Here is a 14889-nt window from a genome sequence, read left to right on the forward strand (position 1 = left end):
AGCCGCGTCGCCGACTCCTGCATCAAATGCATTCACTCTGCATCATGTCCCTGAGGACCAGACTGGTGCTAGCAAGGAAGCTATGATTCATGCTAACTTGATGATGCAGCGTCTGAAGGAGGCTTATGAAGCTAGCAAGACGGCTTACGATGCCAGTGCAGCTCTTCAGGCAAATGTCTGAGTAAGTGTGATTGTATGCTGATTTCTGATTAGGTTTTTCCATCCCATCTTGACTTTGTACACCCACTGGGTGTTTCCTTTGACTCATGACGTCAGAATTGCTTTGCTCGTAGTTTTTTAGACTGTAGCTCTCCACTCGGGCCGATCAGGCCATGCCAAGTGGGAATTGATCCAGTGGGGGCACGCTGAGTGCACCCACTGGGTGTAGTCCCCGAGACTGCCATCGAATGTTAGATTCGGCGGGGGTCTTAATGAACATGTGTTTTTTCTCTCCACTCGGGCCAGTCAGGCTAAAGCCGAGTGGAAATGAATCCAGTGGGGGCACGCTGAGTGCACCCACTTGGTGTAGTCCCCGAGACCACCGTCGAATGTCTGATTCGGCGGGGGTCTTAGAATGCTTTTGTTTGTAGCAACTGGATTAGCTCTTCTCCACTCGGAAGTAGAGGAATATTTGAAACTCTTTATTATCGTCGACTAAATAGTTCCTTCATTGATCTCAGAAAACTTGTGAGCTCGGGACTCAGTATGATGCTCTAGAGAAGGAGAAGACCCAACTCCAGTTGGACTTGGAAGTGACCAAAAGGAACTTGGGAGCATGCTCAGACGGAGGCGAATACCATGGGAGGTAAATCCTGTCAACTAAATGCACCGTTGTTCTTTTCTTCTATCCTTTGAGCCGAGTAGTTTTACTCGAACAGATATGCGTAATGAGAACCATCAACTTCAAGCCCGACTTAGGAATGTTATTTCTTTAGACACCATGGAGCAGGCCCTAGTAAAGAAGGACGAAGAACTCGCGGGTGCTCAGAAGGTGGCTAAGGAGAAGACTGAAGCCGTTGAGGCAAAGCTAGCTTTAGTCGGAAAGTAGTAGGAGGAAAATGCGTCTATGAAAACTGTTGTTGAGGATCTCAAGAAAGAACGGCCCGAGTGGGGCAAAAAGATTGATAATCAGGCGAGTGCCTTTGAGCTGGAGAAGACCACTCTGACTGGCAAGGTGGACCAACTCACACAGAAGAGGGACGCGCTAGAGAAGTATCTGAGAGGTTTCGCAAAGAAGATGTATGGCATGCTTGAAGGTACCTCTCTTTGGTCGAGTGAATATCCACGGACTCTGAAACCAATGGCATAACTAATCTTTTCTTTCCCCTTGTGCAGAATTATGTCATAAATTCGAGGAGGAGACTGATCGGATCGAGACGGATCTAGACCCCACCAAGTCACTTATAAAGGATGCAGTGGCTCCAAACATGCTGCGACTCGAAGCTCATCTCGAAGATGTTCGAGGATACATCACTCGCTTGAGGACCGCGCTGGCGAAGATAGACAAGGAGTTGTGGCCTGAGGATACGCTTCAGAATGACCTCGAGTCAATGATGACTCAACTCAATGAGATCCCTGGTCAAGTGCGAACGTGGAAGAAGTCTGTCGCCCGCTGCGGGGCTGATGGAGCCCTTCACTCGTCCACGTCCATTGTGAAGATGCTAGGGAGGACAAGCTGAAGGCTCTCTAGGTGGCCAATATGAAGAAGCTCAAGTTTGAAGACTTCATGGAGACCTTCATCGAGGCAACCACTCGGATATCTCACGGCATTAACCTGGACCCTTCATCGAGCTAGCGAGTCCCACCGGTGCGTAAAAAACCTTATGATTCGAACTTATTTGCCTCAGTGTGCCGAGTGATTTTGTAACCATTAAAACTCGTTTTGGCCTTCTGCCCGAGTGCTTTCATTTGTGCTTGAGAACTTGAGGCTATGGAGTTCTCCGAACGTTGCTTTCCAGTTTATTGCATAATTTACTTTTCCTGGATTACGGATAAATCTCTGAGTGAACGGGTTGTGCGTTCTCTGAGTGAACAGGTTGTGCGTCACTCGGAGTAGCTTTTTTACTTAGGCATGGGCTATCCCGTAGCTAAGCCACCGAGTGGGAGGGATGCTCTCCACTTAGAGTAATTTTTAACTTAGGCGACGTTTGACTCTCAGCTAAGCCCCTGAGTGGGAGGGATGCTCCCCACTCAGAATAGTTTTTAACTTAGGCAAGGACTAGCTCACAGCTAAGCTTCCATGTGAGAGGGCGCTCTCACTCGGAGTAGTTTTTAACTTAGACGGGGACTGGCTCGCAGCTAAGTCCCAGAGTGGGAGGGATGCTCTCACTCGGAATAGATTTTGAACTTCGGAGTAGTTTTTAACTTAGGCGAGGACTGGCTCGCGACTAAGCCCTGAGTGGGAGGGATGCTCTCCACTCAGAATAGTTTTTAACTTAGGTGAGGACTGACTTGCGACTAAGCCCCCAAGTGGAAGGGATGCTCTGCACTCGGAATAGTTTTTTGACTTAGGCGAGGACTGGCTCGTGGCTAAGCCCCCGAGTGGGAGGGATGCTCCCCACTTGGAATAGTTTTTAACTTAGGCGAGGACTGGCTCGCAGCTAAGCCCCCGAGTGGGAGGGATGCTCTCCACTGGGAATAGTTTTTAAGTTAGGCGAGAACTGGTTTGCAGCTAAGCCCCCGAGTGGGAGGGATGCTCACACTCGGAGTAGATTTTTAACTTAGGCGAAAACTAGTCCGCAGCTAAGCCCTCGAGTGGGAGGGATGCTCTCCACTCTGAATAGTTTTTAACTTAGGCGAGGCTTGGCTCGCGGCTAAGCCCTCGAGTGGGAGGGATGCTCTTCACTCGTAATAGATTTTTAACTTAGGTGAAAACTGGTTCGCAGCTAAGCCCCCGAGTGGGAGGGATGCTCTCCACTCGGAATAGTTTTTAACTTAGGCGAGGATTGGCTCGCGGCTAAGCCCCCGGGTGGGAGGGATGCTCTGCACTCAGAATAGGTTTTTAACTTAGGTGAAAACTGGTTCGTAGCTAAGCTCCCAGGTGAGAGGGATGCTCTCACTCAGAGTAGTTTTTAACTTAGGCGAGGACTGGCTTGCGGCTAAGCCCCTGAGTGGGAGGGATGCTCTCCACTCGGAATATATTTTTGACGTAGGCGAAAACTGGTTCACAGCTAAGCCCACGAGTGAGAGGGATGCTCTCACTCAGAGTAGTTTTTCACTTAGGCAAGGACTGGCTCGTGGCTAAGCCTCCGAGTGGGAGGGATGCTCTCACTCGGAGTAATTTTTAACTTAGGCGAGGACTGGCTCGCGGCTAAGCCCCTGAGTGGGAGGGATGCTCTCACTCGGAGTATTTTTTAACTTAGCTACGAAAAACTAGTTCGTAGCTAAGCTACCCGCTGGGGGTTTGGAACATGCACCTGTGTGAATGAAATCATCATAGGACTGCAGGAGTCATGTCTTTGATAAACAATCTAAAAGTACTCTTATTACATCTTGAGAATCCGATTGTCAAGTATAGAATCGACTAAGAAGATCTGCGTTCCAGGCATGCGACTCGTCAATCTTCTTCACGAGGTTGTAGAGGTGGTAGGCTCGACGATGAAGGGGCCCTCCCACATAGGGGCGAGTTTGTGTGGTCGCTGCTGATCCACTCAGAGCACAAGATCTCCTTCTTGAAACGCTCGACCCTTGACGTTCCTGGCATGGAATCGGTGAAGGCCTTGCTGATAAACAGTTGACCGTATCAGGGCCATCTCTCATTCTTCCTCCAAAAGATCGACGACATCCTACCACGCTTGCTCCGCCTCAGATTCTAAATAGAGTTCTACTCGGGGTGAGTTGTGGAGGAGATCACTTGGCAGCATGGCTTCGGCTCCATACACCATGAAGAAAGGGGTGCGGTCAGTGGACCAGTTGGGAGTCGTTCTCAAACCCCACAGGACAGACGGCAGTTCAATCACCTAGGCTCCAGCTGCATGCTCGAGGTCATGCATGACTCATGGCTTCAACCCCTGAAGGATAAGATAATTCTCCCTCTCAGCCTGACCATTCGACTGCGGGTGCGCAACGGATGCGTAGTCCACCCAAGTGCCTTGGGTGGCGCAGAAGCTTCTGAACTCTTCTGAATCAAAGTTTGAGCCATTACTGTGATAATACTGTGTGGGACTCCATATCTGAATATCAACTCGCTCATGAACTTGATGGTTGTTCATGAATCTAGCTTCTTAATAGTCTTAGTCTCAATCCACTTGGTGAATTTGTCGACTGCTACGAGCAGATGAGTGAAACCGCTCCTGCCAGTCTTGAGTGGTCCAACCATGTCCAATCCCCACACAACAAACGGCCAGACGAGTGGTATGGTCTTCAAAGCAGATGCAAGTTTGTGGGACAAGTTTGCATAGAACTGACAGCCCTGACAGTGTTGAACAATCTCTTTGGCGGCTTCGTTGGCACGTCGCCAGTAAAATCCATCTCGGTATGCTTTGGCCACAATTGTCTGTGAGGACGTGTGATGACCACAAGTCCCCGAGTGGATCTCTTCTAAGATCAGTCGACCTTCCTCTGGAGAAATACATCTTTGGGCTACGCCAGTGATACTCTCTCTGTAAAGTTGTCTGTTCATCAAAGTGAAAGCTTTGGATTTGTGGACAATCTGACTGTAACATCCCAAAATTCTAAATTTTGGAATGTTATATTAAATAAATATTTATGCTTGTTTGTTTGATTGTGGTGTGGTTGCTTGTGTGAAATTGAGTGAAATTTGACACTTTTTGAAAGTTGAATGAGAGCGAATGAAATGACTTTCCCAAAACTTTCACTTTGCATTTTGATCCCCATGAATTCAAATTCATTTCATCACAAAACCCTAGAGTGAAGATGATATGACTTCTTCCATTTAAATAAATGAAAAGGGTTTTGAAAAGATTTGAATTCCATCCGAAAATATTTCAAATTCAAAACTTTATGCAACTCAATGATTTTCACGAGAGAAGATAAAATGACTTCTTCAATTATATGAAATATGAGTTGGAAGTTACAAAGAATCCAATTTAAAGTCATTTGGAAGTATTTTGAACCTCCCTTCCAATTTGGAATTATTTGGATTTTATTTAAATTATTTTTTTCTCTCCTAAAAACAAATAAATGGAAATAAGGGTAAAATGATTCCCTTTAATGGAAAATTAGGAGAAAATAAATTTGATATCATTTTGGTATTTAAAAAATGGTTTTTGTTGGGTTTTAATGCAACAGTAGCACTATTTGTTTTATTTGAATTTTTGTAGATTTTATTTGCCTCTGAAAATGTGTTCATGTTTTAGAAATTATTTTTTCTGAAACTTTTGATATATAATATGCCTATATAATAGTTTTTTTCTCTTTATTTCAGTTTTCCTTGTCTATATTTTAAAAAAACTGGCCGAAGCCCAGCCGCACCAGGCCCAACCTCCTCCACAACCCAACATGGTCATCTTCCTCCTACGAACCTTCAGAAGCAGAAAGCATGCACGCACCCCATGTCGCGCCCCACCCCCTTCCCTCCTTCCCCTTCACCAAGAATCCTCTGAATGGATCCACCTCCTTCCCCTACACCTCCTTCTCCAAGTAAAATGCCATTAATGCCCCGGATTTTCTCGCCGGAGATCCGCACTTGCCTTTTTTTGCGGCTGCACGCATTTTGACACCCCCTCGCCCTATAAATACCTCCCTCGTGTTGCCCTCTTTCCCCTCTCCCAAAGCCCTCTCCTATGGGAGCTTATCCCCCTCCCTATCCCGCATAATTACTCATCGGAGTTCATAAACTCCGGCGGCTTCTCCATCGCCGCCCGAGGCTCGGTTGGTACTTCCTCGGCCTGCCCTGAGGTTGCTGAGATCTCCTTTGCACCGTTCTGTTCTATCCTTCCTCTAGGAGCCCCCACAACCTTGGATCTGATCTTCTTCCCCAACTCCGGCGACTACTCTGGTGAGATCAAAGAAATCCCGTAATTCTTCTTTTCAGGAAAGTAGCGATCTTAGAAAATTCATATCTATTAGTATACATATCCAAATTGAGTGATTCCAATTGCATTAGATCACAAATTTTGTAAAGTTTCCGAATAGGTAAATAGTTTTTAGGTTTGACTATTTAAATTTGAACTTGATCAAATTCTCTTAAATCCTTGTATTTGATCTAACTTGAGTTTAGAAATAGATTTTTGATTGTTCTTTTTGCTACTGCTTTGTTATTGTTTTTTTTGTCCAGTAGCATATAGTTATTTATTTATAGTTTATTTTAAATTAGGTTTATTGCGAAAACAGTACTGTTTTGCTTATGTAGTTGTTTTAGTCATATAATTAGTGTTTTTAATTATTTTTAGTTAATTATTTTTGGAAATTTGTACATGTTGTCATATGTTTATGTTAGACTACAGTAGATAAATTTTTGTAGTTATTTATTAGTGTTTAGCTACTGTTTTAGTATTTGTTTGTTTAGTTCATAGTGATAGTTGATAAAAGTAGTTTCATTAGTTTCAAAAGTAATTATTTTTGCCATTTCATTATATGTTGTCATTGATTCTGTTATTTAGGAGTAAATTAGTTTGATAATTATTTTAGTACTATTTACTATTGTCTTGGTGTTTTGCTAGTTGTTATAGTTGTTCTGGTGTTAACTAGTGAGTTACAATAGTTTTCATACTAGTTCTTTTTGCTAGTAAATGCTTTAGTAAATTATTTTGTTGTTGTTTTATTAGAATTATATTTTCTATGATGTAGAAAAGTTATTAGAGTAATTTAGTTTTAATAAGAAAGTATTGACTATTATTGTGTGAGTTGGTTTCTCCCTTGTTTTTGTGAAGTTTTCTTTGGAATTCTGTTTGGTTTTCTTTGACTTCATTATTGTTTTATTTATGACTTTTTGATTGTTATTTTGATTGCTAGTATTGTTTGCTAGAATTATTTCTTATGTGAGTATAATGTTTGACTATATAGATTTTCTCGGAGTGACGAATAGTTTATCAAAGATTCTGAGAGCGTTATTATCTTCATCAAGTAATACCAGGCAAGTTCACTTTGACCATACTTTTCATGCCTATGTTTTTATTGCATTTAGTGTCATCTTTGTAACAATCCCTCCAGTAGTGTTATTGAATCTTGTAGTTGAGTAGAATGCATGAGGTAGGAACCCATCTCCTTGTTACCAAGCCTGGGACGTTATATAGTTTTAATGCTACGCTATAGTAGACGGGGTTTGGTATGAGTGCACGAGAGTGGTGTGAGAATGGAGGACTCTACGTCAATGACGACAACTCCATGATGGCATCTGCAAGGACTGCATTTTTAAGGCCTCAAGACTTCAAGACCTCAAGATTTCGAGACTCGAGACAAGAATTCAATACACACTACTGGGTGAAGGACGGTTGACGGGCACCCTGGAGAAACCAGTGGATGGCCGGGATGCATGGAGAAGCGCCATGACATCTTGCGGAAAGCTTCACCCAGACTCAAAGAGACAGAAGAATACTTCATGCCCAGAAGCTTACGTGTGCAACCGCAAGTCACTATGGGCTCTGGCTTGGTTCACCTTAGTGGTGACTCTGGCTGGGACGGTGCTAGCAGATGTAGAACTACGGTAGGATTGGATGAGCACCGGACAGTGGTCAGGGGAACTCTTCGGAAGACCATGTTTCAGTATCTTGTTCTCAAACACCCTGAAGTGCGAGAACGTAAAAAAAGAAGGATCGAATCTTGCGGGTAAAGTGTACAAACCTCTGCAGAGGGTTTAAACCTAATCGATTAGCCGTGTCCCCGGTTACGGACAATTTGAGCCTCTTGACTTGGATCTATCTAGGAACTCTCAACACTGGACTGATAATTTAATTGTGGGCAACTTATGATGATTTGGGTGATGAGACATCGGTTGGCGGAACCATGTCATGATAGGAAATTCTGTAGTACAAACTTCTGATATTCCTTTGATGTAGGGAAAAATAAAACCAGCTTTTATGCAAAAACTCAGACCCAGAGCCACAAAGCCATATTGCATGTAGTATAGTTTATCGTCTGTTTTTTTTCTTATAGTGATCTTGCCGGTACATTCAATGTACTGACCTACACGGCTGCAACGTCTCATGTTGCAGATATGTTTCTTCCGACGAGTAAGAGTACGGTACAGGGTTACGGTCTACACTCAACCTGCCGATGGAGTTGATGGGACTCCACACCCGATTGTTTATTTGCGCTGAGACTTATGAGGTATATAGCAGTTTTACGTTATTTATACATGTGATTGCACTTTGATATATACATTGATGTACAGTGTGTGCCGGCATACCGATCCAGGGATGGCATAGACACACCGAGGCTTGACCGTCTAAGGTCGGGTCGCTACACTGACGTGCCTCAACTTCATCCTCTGGGAGTTCTTGCCTGAGAAAATAAGCAATGTATGGCACTGTCCAGTGGGGGGTAATTACCAGAATCTCCATAACCAAGTCAATGACTGAAGGGACCTCGATTTCAGTCAGGTCAGAGGGACTTATCACCTGAGGGGCTCTTTAGTGAAAGGATCTTCCTGCACTAACGGGGAATGGAGGTGCTCAAGGAACACATTGCTGGGAATAGGCTTCCGAGTGCAATCGATTTTTGCCAAATCGCCGGCTGCTTGATTTTTGATTAGGGGAATGTGATGAAGCTCCATACCCTCAAATTTCTTCGCTAACTTCCTCACTGCATTGCAGTATCCTGTCATAGCAGGGTTTCTGATGTCCCATTCCTTCATTACTTGATTGACCACCAGATCCGAGTTGTCGTAAACCATCAGGCGACGGACACCGAGTGAGATGGCCATACGCAACCCGTAGAGGAGCACTTCGTATTCGGCATTGTTGGAGGAATCAAAGTGAATCTGTAGGACGTAATTGAGCCGATCCCCCTTTGGGAATACCAAAATCACTCCAGCGCCAGATCCATTTAGCATCTTGGAGCCGTCGAAGAACATAGTCCAGTGCTCCGAGTGGATTTGAGTCGCTTGTTGTTATTCTATCCATTCTGCCAAGAAATTTGCGAGTGTCTGGGCCTTGATTGCTTTCTTTGCTTCAAATTTAATGTCCAAGGGGAGGAGCTCGATGGCCCACTTGGCCACTCAGCCCATTGCATCCCGATTGTTCATGATTTCAGACAACGGGGCGTCATTGATGACTGAGACCGAGTGTTCATGGAAATAATGCACAACTTTCCTCGTTGTTAAGTAAATACAATAGACAATCTTCTGGTAATGAGGATACCTCTACTTAGACAGAGTCAGGACTTCGGAGATGTAATACACTGGTCGCTGAAATTTGTAGGCCTTGCCTTCTTCTTCTCGTTCCATTATGAGGACCGTGCTGACAGCTTGGCCAGTGGCCGCAATGTACAAGAGCAGAGGTTCTTTGCTGTTGGGGGCAGCAAGCACCGGCTGGGTCGAGAGCAGGGCTTTGAGCTCAACAGATGTTGCTTCTGCTTCGGGAGTCCACTCGAACGTATCAGATTTCTTCAACAATCGGTATAAAGGTAATTCCTTTTCTCTGAGACGAGAAATGAACCGACTCAAAGCTGCAAGACAACCTGTGAGCTTTGATGATGCACGAGTATAGGGGATCTATCGTAGTCCTTTCGATAAGTAAGAGTGTCGAACCCAACAAGGAGCAGAAGGAAATGACAAGCGGTTTTCAGTAAGGTATTCTCTGCAAGCACTGAAATTATCGGTAACAAATAGTTTTGTGATAAGGTAATTCGTAACGGGTAACAAGTAATAAAAGTAAACAAGGTGCAACAAGGTGGCCCAATCCTTTTTGTAGCAAAGGACAAGCCTAGACAAACTCTTATATAAAGGAAAGCACTCCCGAGGACACATGGGAATTATCGTCAAGCTAGTTTTGATCACGCTCATATGATTCCCGTTCGTTACTTTGATAATTTGATATGTGGGTGGACCGGTGCTTGGGTACTGCCCTTCCTTGGACAAGCATCCCACTTATGATTAACCCCTCTTGCAAGCATCCACAACTACAAAATAAGTATTAAGGTAAACCTAACCATAGCATGAAACATGTGGATCCAAATCAGCCCCTTACGAAGCAACGCATAACTAGGGTTTAAGCTTCTATCACTCTAGCAACCCATCATCTACTTATTACTTCCCAATGCCTTCCCCTAGGCCCAAACAATGGTGAAGTGTCATGTAGTCGACGTTCACATGACACCACTAGAGGAGAGACAACATACATCTCATCAAAATATCGAACGAATACCAAATTCACTTGACTACTTCTAGCAAGACTTCACCCATGTCCTCAGGAACAAATGTAACTACTCACAAATCATATTCATGTTCATAATCAGCGGGGTATTAATATGCATAAAGGATCTGAACATATAATCTTCCACCGAATAAACCAACTAGCATCAACTACAAGGAGTAATCAACACTACTAGCAACGCACATGTACCAATCTGAGGTTTTGAGACAAAGATCGGATACAAGAGATGAACTAGGGTTTGAGATGAGATGGTGATGGTGAAGATGTTGATGGAGATTGACCCCCTCCTGATGAGAGGATCGATGGTGATGACGATGGTGATGATTTTCCCCTCCCGGGGGATGTTTCCCCGGCAGAACAGCTCCACCGGAGCCCTAGATTAGTTCCGCCAAGGTTCCGCCTCGAGATGGCGGCGCTTCGTCCCGAAAGCTTCCTTCTTATTTTTTCCAGGGCAAAAGACTTCATATAGCAAAAGATGGGCACCAGAGGCCTGCCAGGGGGCCCACGAGGCAGGGGGCGCGCCCAGGGGGGTAGGGCGCGCCCCACCCTCGTGGATGGTGGGTGGCCCCCCTCTGGTGCTTTCTTCGCCCAATATTTTTATATATTCCAAAACTGACTTTCGTGGAGTTTCAGGACTTTTGGAGTTGTGCAGAATAGGTCTCTAATATTTGCTCCTTTTCCAGCCCAGAATTCCAGCTGCCGACATTCTCCCTCTTCATGTAAACCTTGTAAAATAAGAGAGAAAAGGCATAAGTATTGTGACATAATGTGTAATAACAGTCCATAATGCAATAGTTATTGATATAAAAGCATGATGCAAAATGGACGTATCAACTCCTCCAAGCTTAGACCTCGCTTGTCCTCAAGCGGAAGCCGATATCAAAAAATATGTCCACATGTTTGGAGAAAGAGGTGTCGATAAAATAAAATACGGACATGAGGGCATCATGATCATTCTTAGAACATCAATATATATATATATATTGTCATATGATTTCTTATGCTAAAGTAACAATCTATTCACAATGTGAAGTATGAATCGGAAACTTCATTGAAAGCTAGCAAACTATAATCTCAGTCATTGAAGCAATTGCAATTTATCATAACATCGGAAAGACTCAATATAAGAGCTTTTCAGCAAGTCCACATACTCAACTATCATTTAGTCTTTCATAATTACTGACACTCACGCAATACTTATGGGTATGAAGCTTTAATCGGACACCGAGAAAGATAGGGGCTTATAGTTTCACCTCCCAACCTTTTACCTCAAGGGTAATGTCAACAATAATAGTTTATGAAAACCCACATCCAATTAGCTATATATATCAGGATCTTTCCAACACACAATGCATGCCAAAGGATAAAATGTAAAAAGGAAAGGTGAAGATCATCATGACTCTTGTATAAAGTATAAGACAAAAGTAAAAGATAGGCCCTTCGTAGAGGGAAGCAGAGGTTGTCATGTGTTTTTATGGTTGGATGCACGAAATCTTAATGCAAAAGAACGTCACTTTATATTGCCACTTGTGATATGGACCTTTATTATGCAGTCCGTCGCTTTTATTTCTTCCACATCACAAGATTGTATAAAGCTTATTTTCTCCACACTAATAGATCATACATATTTAGAGAGCAATTTTTATTGCTTGCAACAATGACAAATTACTTGAAGGATCTTACTCAATCCATAGGCAGATATGATGGACTCTCATGGCAAAACTGGGTTTAAGGATATTTGGAGGCACAAGTAGTATCTCTACTTGGTGGAAAGAATTTGGCTAGCATGAGGGGGAAAGGCAAGCTCAACATGTTGGATGATCCATGACAATATAATTTATTTCGGATGTAAGAAAACATAACCCATTACGTTGTCTTCCTTGTCCAACATCAACTTTTTAGCATGTCATATTTTAATGAGTGCTCACAATCATAAAAGATGTCCAAGATAGTATATTTATATGTGAAAACCTCTCTTTCTTTATTACTTCCTATTAATTGCAATGATGACCAAAACTATGTTTGTCAACTATCAACAACTTTTATTCATCATACTCTTTATATGTGAAGTCATTACTCTCCATAAGATCAATATGATCTCTTTATTTCTTTTTATTCTCTCTTTTATTCCCTTAAGATCATAGCAAGATAGCAAAGCCCTTGACTCAAAACTAATCTTTATTATATATAGCTCACGGACTCAATTACATAGAAGGATCATAAAGCAAAACTCAAAACTAGATCATACTAAAACTTTATTCTACTAGATCAAGATATTACCAGAAGGATCGAACTAAGAAAGACGGTAAAGATAGAAGTGTGATGCTGATATGATACTAGGGCACTCCCCCAAGCTTGGCAATTGCCAAGGGGAGTGCACATACCTGATACTCAGTTCTCCTTTGGTGGTAGTGATGATGGAGTTGTTGATGATGTAGGCTTGTCGTCCATCTTCCAAGGCATAGGCTCACCATCATAGAACGATGATCGAGTCTCTGGGATCCTCAAATCTGCAACCAAACTCATCATCTTGAATCTATATTCATACTCACAGTTTTGGTTTTACAGGTCATAAATCTGGGCTTGGAGGTGCTCGATTTTCTCGTGAAGCTTGAAGATGGTTTCTCCAATGTTCTTGGCATCCAGCTTGTGGTTGTTGGTGAACTCCGCAATCATCATGTGGTTGGCGTCTAGTCCGCGTTCCACCATCCCCTGGCACTTGAAAACTTGTTGCTCCATTGCTTCGAGTCTTGTCTCCATGCTTCCGGTCCTCCTTGGTCCCTCAACATAACGGATGTGCAGCACCCCCTCATGCAACTCAATGGTTTGAGGGTGTTGCAGCACCTCCGCGAGGTAGGGGTTGATGACCCTCTCAGAAAACTTGTCCTTGGGGGCGCTTGAAGACGTCATGGTGATCTAGATCTGTCAGAAAAACAGCTCGAAACAAAAGCAGAGGATATTTGCGTAGTACGGTGGTCAAAAACTTCGGGCGATTATATAATGAATTTTTACCGACCAAAAGAAGTATCGTGCAAGAAATCGGAGTCCGGAGGGCACACGAGGTGCCCACGAGGCAGGGGCGCGCCCAGGGGGTAGGGCGCGCCCTCCACCCTTGTGGACACCTCGTGTCCTTCTCAGACTGCTTCTTATTTTCCTATTTTCTTAAATATTCCAAAATGGAGAAAAATTGCTATTAGAACTGTTTTGGAGTCGGTTTACTTACTGTACCACATACCTATTCCTTTTTGGAGTCTGAAACGTTCTGGAAGGTGTCCCTTATATACTCCTCCGGGGTTACGGTTTCAATAACATAGGTTTCAACATTTATAGGATTACCTGAGATATAATGTTTGATTCTTTGAGTGTTCACCACCTTCGGATCTGTGCCTTCGAAGTTGTTGATTTTTATGGCACCGGAACGATAGACCTCCTCGGTAATGTAAGGACCTTCCCATTTAGAGAGGAGTTTTCCTGCAAAAAAAATCTTAGACGAGAGTTCTTAGTGATATAACTATTGAGTATAAACCACCTAGGAGGGGTCGGGTTATACTCATGATGATTACCAATATTAAAGCCCATGAAGACATAAGAGGATGGCGACTTACGAAGGAGACTTAGTAAGAAGGCCCAAGGCCCGAAGGCGGATTAGGGCCCGTAAATGTAAACCGCCATATGAGTATGACTTGTATTATAAGATAGGAAAGAAGAGATACCGAGCCGGACTTGTTTATGAGCTGGCCGGGAATCTATGAACCACCGGGCGTCAACCTATGCATATAAAGGGATGACCCGATGATGGTTTGAGAACAAGAAACAACATATCTAGAGCCGGGTTAAGGGAATTCGTTCCCTGCTCATCGAAACCCTAGTAATACCACCTACAACTGGAATAGGCTTTTACCTTCACCGTAAGGGGCCGAACCAGTATAAACTCCTCGTGTCCTTTGTCTTGATTAACCCCTTTAAGCTAACTTCATTGCGATGGCTCCACGACTAAGTCCTCACACTAGGACATCTGCCTTGACAATTCCACGACAGTTGGCGCCCACCGTGGGGCTATCGCACGATGGTTTCAAGTTCTTAGAGGGCAACTTTGAAGGGATCAAGGGATACATCATGGGCCGGATGACCAAGAGTCATCGTGACATGCTCTACATCGACGACGCAGGCTGGGGCCCCGAGGTCGGCTCAATTGAGTACGGGTACCGTGTCCCCTTCGGCGGAATTCACATCTTCATCAACAAGATCGGCAAACCGGGCCCTGAGCCGGACATCTGCACCGACATCATCGAGACGGCTCAACATGCGAGACCCGCCCGGGTTCGGCCCTCCATGAATCGTGCCTTCGTGGGGTTTATCCATGGAGCGGAATCTGAGGATAGACCGGCATCTAGTGGTGAGACCGTCGTTTACTCTGATGGCGAGTCATCCACCGGTGAGACAGAGTCATTGTATCAATTGCAAGACGGCCGGCTTGGGGGCTGTTCGATGGCGACAGTATTCCGGACCCCTGTGAGCTGCCGAACCGGGTTGCAATCTTCATGGCTGGTACACAGCCCGTGCAGCACTCATCAACAGCAGCAGAGCTGATTTCCGGGTCAACAGCGGTAGCGAC

Source organism: Triticum urartu, chromosome 4A (genome assembly GCF_056163025.1).
Source record: "Triticum urartu cultivar PI428250 chromosome 4A, HENAU_Tu73, whole genome shotgun sequence".
In the NCBI taxonomy this organism is placed as follows: domain Eukaryota; kingdom Viridiplantae; phylum Streptophyta; class Magnoliopsida; order Poales; family Poaceae; genus Triticum; species Triticum urartu.